General features: G+C 31.3%; 2 non-coding genes across 2 annotated transcripts; both read left to right on the top strand.

Annotated features, from left to right (window-relative positions):
• The first annotated feature begins 2,907 nt into the window (after positions 1–2,907).
• TRNAC-GCA (transfer RNA cysteine (anticodon GCA)) lies at positions 2,908–2,979 on the top strand. Its single transcript has one exon. It is a non-coding gene; the product is annotated as a tRNA-Cys (tRNA).
• A 1,897-nt stretch (positions 2,980–4,876) lies between these two features.
• On the top strand, positions 4,877–4,948 carry TRNAC-GCA (transfer RNA cysteine (anticodon GCA)). The gene has a single exon. It is a non-coding gene; the product is annotated as a tRNA-Cys (tRNA).
• Positions 4,949–5,618: the final 670 nt, after the last annotated feature.

The following is a 5,618-nucleotide window of genomic DNA, read 5'->3' as shown; positions in this document are numbered from 1 at the left end:
TTTATAAGCAACAACCTTATACCCACCTTATAGACTTGCTTCGTGAATGAGGCGTACTAGCGGTAAGACGACTTTGATCTTATACATATATATATATATATATATATATATATATATATATATATATATATATATATATATATATATATATATATATATTATTATTATTATTATTATTATTATTATTATTATTATTATTATTATTATTAACTTATAATATTATAAAGTATAAGGGTTGAATTTTAACTTTTAAAATTCTAAGGGTTGGAAGTAAAGTTTTAATCAAGACTTTACTTGTTCCAAAACTTGAGGGCAAGTTTTGTAAACTTTCAAAACTTTTCATTTCTTGTAACTTATGAGTTAATTAGAGTATTAAAAATGAAGACTCTTCATTTTTATAAACCATGTGGTCTTTTAATGGTTTTTTAAACAAAGTGACTTTTGGTTTTCCACAACTTTAGGACAAGTTATGGACTCCATTAAAACACATAATGATCATGAATTCATCTACGACATAGGTTACAAATAATTCCTATGATCATCTAAACATCATAAGATCAAGAACATGAATATGAACACTTACATGAATCAAAAATTACACTTAAAAACTTGTAATTTTGATAACTTGTTGTAAATGGATTAGCATGAACATTACACCCACTAAAATAAGTTTTCAAGTACCAAAACAGTTTAGGGTAATGTTCCTAGTCCATTTCCAGCATCTAAAGTCGAAAAACTGCATTCTGAGCCGCCTACTCGCCGAGTGCATGTACCTACTCGGCGAGTAGGTTGAAGATTCACATGAACTCGGCGAGTCCCCCCATGGACTCGGTGAGTTCATCAGGCAGATTGCACAAAATCGACTTTTTCCAACTATTTAGCACAAATAGCAAACAAACAAGCCTAGGCTCTGATACCACTGATGGGTTTTGAGCATTCTAACACATTCCAAGTGTACATGCAACCCTAATAACCTTGGATCTATGTTTGTCTAATAATCATGCAAAGTTGTTTTTCAAAGGTTATGAACCTATATAGCATATAAGGGGAACAATTTTTCTTTGTATAAAAGATAGAACTACATACCTTGTTGATGAAAGTGTTCCTTGAAACCTTGTGAGCCTAGCACCTCAACTGTGATGCCTCAAATGCTTCACACAATACCAAATGCAAAGTATAAATTTGAGAGAATACTCTAACACACTCAAAATTGGCCAAGCCCTCTTGTTTCACTAGTGTAACCGATTTTGCGGAGAGACATGGTCCTTATATAGTGTGTTGCATTAGGTAAAACCCTAATGTAACATGACTCTTCATTTCTCAGTCTGTGGGTTAACTCCATGGAGCATCCATGGATCATCCTATGGGTGGAACCCAACTTGATTATCCATGGAGCCTCTTAGCCCACTATATAAGATATGGAAGATTTACATAATCTACCCATATATTTAATTAGTTATCTTTTTGATCACTTAATTAATTCTACATTAATTCTTGATCAAAACTAATTAAATAATATTATTAATATATTAGAACTTATAATATATTAATAAACCATATGTGTTATTTCTCTCATTTAGTTTATCCAATTGCATGGTTCCATGCAACCCAAATGGACCATGTCGGGTCGGGTCAAGTACATACCAGAAATAGTTATGGACTTAGACACCTTATCCAACATTGTAACATGTACAATCTAAACTATAAGCTAGAATGGATTACTTACCGATTTGGAGCTTGAAATGGTTGATTTTGGATCAAGATTTGGATTGAAGAGAGAAAGAGAGAGAGAGAGAGAGAGAGAGAGAGAGAGAGTAGTGAGAGAGAGTGAAAAAGCTTCAAATAAAGTTCTTTCAACTTTATATAGGGTTAGATTTTGAGGCCGGAGGAAATCTACCCGATACTGACGTTAAACGAGGCTTATGGTCGTACCCGATTAAGTTGTCGTAATTCGACGTGGTTGTAACTAGAAATCATCCAAATGAACATTGAGGGTGTTTTCACGTGTTTCTAATGTGTTTGGACACTCATGAAGTCATAATAAAAGTCTCAATTTAAGTAACTTAATCCAAAAGTTAACGGAAAAATTGATATACAAACAGGTTTTATTAACGGAAAAAGAGGTTACAATGACGGGGTAAATTTCAGGTTGTCACAATTAAGTATCATATATCTTAAAAAATAACATTTTTATTCAAATATATTAAGATAATGACCTAAAATATATAGTTAAACATGACCATATCATTAGTCGACAATCTTTCCTCTGTCCCTAGTCTGATACACCATAAGAAAATGTTTAACTTGATAGGAACCCAATTATCCTACCTATTCTCCACCCACCCCCCAACATATGAAAATCGATATGAAGTACGCCTATAGGACACCAAAAACTTATCTGACACATCAAGCAATGTAGGGACATAATTTCAAGTTAAATACTGTTAGATTGTTACAACAATGCATATCACAATATTTCCCAAGACTTGTTACATCAACTTCTTTTCCCAATACTTCGAGACGATTTATATGTCTTTATCCTTTCAGTTATGTCATTTCTATCAAACAAACATATATCTACCTATAATATATGATATTTCTATACTCGTTAGTTATCAACCATAATCATAAGATATGGTCAACTAACTAATTAATTGTAGAAACACAATCATAATGGGAAAAATTTTACCATAACCGAGTTGAATTCAATGGGTTTTAGATGGTAATTTCTTTTAAGGTTTGTCACAAATTTTTATGTAGGTTAGTAACATGCCAAATAAGTAATATTTTTTTTTTAAAAATCATTTTTAAAGCGCCCCAGCTTGATCTATCAACACTTTAAGTCTTATTTTTCCTTTTGAATGTTGAATATTAATATAAATCAATGCTTTAAATAACCATCAAAATGGGTCCGTAGCTCAGTGGTAGAGCATTTGACTGCAGATCAAGATGTCATCGGTTCGAACCCGGTTGGGCCCTTTGTTTGAATTTTATTTTTATACGCCTCTCATATCCCAAATCAACCGTCATTTGCTGCCTACCGAAACTAAAAATGTTACATAAACCATTTCAGAACTTATATTATCTCATTAATATAGAAATAGAAACATATTCCTTTAATTTATTGATTTTTACTAAGCCTTAAGGTAATTAGATTAAATCATGTTAAGATTGGTCATATAAAATACGCACACATTAAAGTTGTTAACTTTTATTAACCGAACCATAGGTTTTGATCCAACACTAGTCATAATTATTTTACAATAATAAAACAACTATGATTTAAGAAAACATAATTAGCTTGATCTTCTAATCACATTGACTCAACAAGAGGTAATTAAGTACTGATATTTAAGACATATGGATCTTCAATCAAACCTGAAACGATAAATGAACTAAGAATAAACAATCCAAATAAAATTTTAATCCATAATCTCATGAATAATATATTTAAAACACTAATAAAAAGGTTTTAATACCTAAATTCATAAAGTAAAAGCTGTACGAACACAATTGGAACGCTAGTCATGATTAGGAAAGCAAACTAAATGATACCCGGCATGTATCTGCTATCGAATCCTTCAAATCCTTTGTTCCATTTCAGATTAATGGCCCTCTGGTTGCCTTTTAGACTCTCAAAATCCCAGCTCTGAGATTTATATTCATTGAAACTGAATGAAGTTTAAGATATATCTTTAGGGTTAATTTTTGTCTTAGTTTATAGTTTTCAGCATCGCCACGGCGTGGTAAAAGACTTGCCACTTCTTGGAAACTGGAATCCTTAATGTACACGACAACATAGAGCGAAACGGGCTTTTTCGCAATTTTTGATCCACCACATCATGGTAATGCCTTTGCTACGATGTGGGAACTAGAATTCGTATTTTGGCATGAACATGAAAGTCGATTGAAATTTTTTCTTGTTTTCAAAGCATCATGAATCTCCTTAATATAAGTTAAGAGTCGTTAAATATATCCAAAACACTGGAGATATGTCTATCAACCCAATTATAATTTACCAAGTATTGCTTGTTTGCTTTTGCCGTCTTTTCTCCTTTTCAGCTCCATACTCCTCATTTTGCATCCTAGTTCAGCTATTAACTATAGTTTAAAATTTCAAGGCATATTAATTGTCATATATCTTAAAATATAACATTTTTATTCAAATATATTAAGATGACGACCTAGATATATAGTTAAACATGACCATATCATTAGTCGACAATCTTTCCTCTGTCCCTAGTCTGATACACCATAAGAAAATGTTTAACTTGATCGGAACCCAATTATCCCACCTATTCTCCACCCTTCCCTCAACATATAACAATCCATATGAAGCACGCCTATAGGACACCAAAAACTTATCTGATACATCAAGCAATGTAGGGACATAATTTCAAGTTAAATATCGTTAGATTGTTACAACAGTACATATCACAATATTTCCCAAGACTTGTTACATCAACTTGTTTTCACAATGCTTCGAGACTATTTATATGTCTTTATTATTTCAGTTATGTCATTTCTATCAAACAAACATAAATCTACTTGTAATATGTGATATTTCTCTACTTGTTAGTCATCAACCATAATCACAAGATATGGTCAACTAAATAAACAGGTGTGGAAACAGCATCATAATGGGAAAAAATTAAAATAACCGAGTTGAATTAAATGGTTTTTAGATGGTTATTTCTTTTAAGGTTTGTCACAAATTTTTATGTAGGTTAGTAACATGCCAAATAAGTAATATTTTTTTTTTATAAAAATCATTTTCAAAGCGCCCCATCTTGACTTATCAACACCTTTAAGTCTTCTTTTTCTTTTCGAATGTTGAATATTAATATAAATCAATGCTTTAAATAACCATCAAAATGGGTCCATAACTTAGTGGTAGAGCATTTGACTGCAGATCAAGAGGTCATCGGTTCGAACCCGGTTGGGCCCTTTGTTTGAATTTTATTTTTATACGCCTCTCATATCCCAAATCAACCGTCATTTGCTGCCTACCGAAACTAAAAATGTTACATAAACCATTTCAGAACTTATATTATCTCATTAATATAGAAATAGAAACATATTCCTTTAATCTATTGATTTTTACTAAGCCTTAAGGTAATTAGAATTAAATCATGCACACATTAAAGTTGTTAACTTTATTAACCGAACCATAGGTTTTGATTCAACACTAGTCTTAATTATTTTACAATAATATAAGAACTATGATTTAAGAAAACATAATTAGCTTGATCTTCTAATCACATTAACTCAACAATAGGTAGTAAAGTACTCATATTTATGACATATAGATCTTCAATCAAACATGACACGATAATGAACTAAGAATAAAAAATCGAAATAAAATTTTGATCCATAATCTCATTAATAATCTATTTAAAACACAAATCAAAAGGTTTTCAGACCTAAATTCATAAAGTAAAAGCAGTACGAACACAATTGGAACGCTAATCGTGATTAGGAAAGCAAACTAAATGATACCCAACGTGAATCTGCTATAGAATCCTTCAAATCGTTTGTTCCATTTCATCTAAATGGCCCTCTGGTTGCCTTTTAGACTCTCAAAATCCTAACTCTGAGATTTTTATTCATAGAAACTT

Source organism: Lactuca sativa, chromosome 7, assembly GCF_002870075.4.
Source record: "Lactuca sativa cultivar Salinas chromosome 7, Lsat_Salinas_v11, whole genome shotgun sequence".
In the NCBI taxonomy this organism is placed as follows: domain Eukaryota; kingdom Viridiplantae; phylum Streptophyta; class Magnoliopsida; order Asterales; family Asteraceae; genus Lactuca; species Lactuca sativa.
The sequence above is the reverse complement of the archived record's forward strand: the minus strand, read 5'-3'. Positions and strand labels throughout refer to the sequence as shown.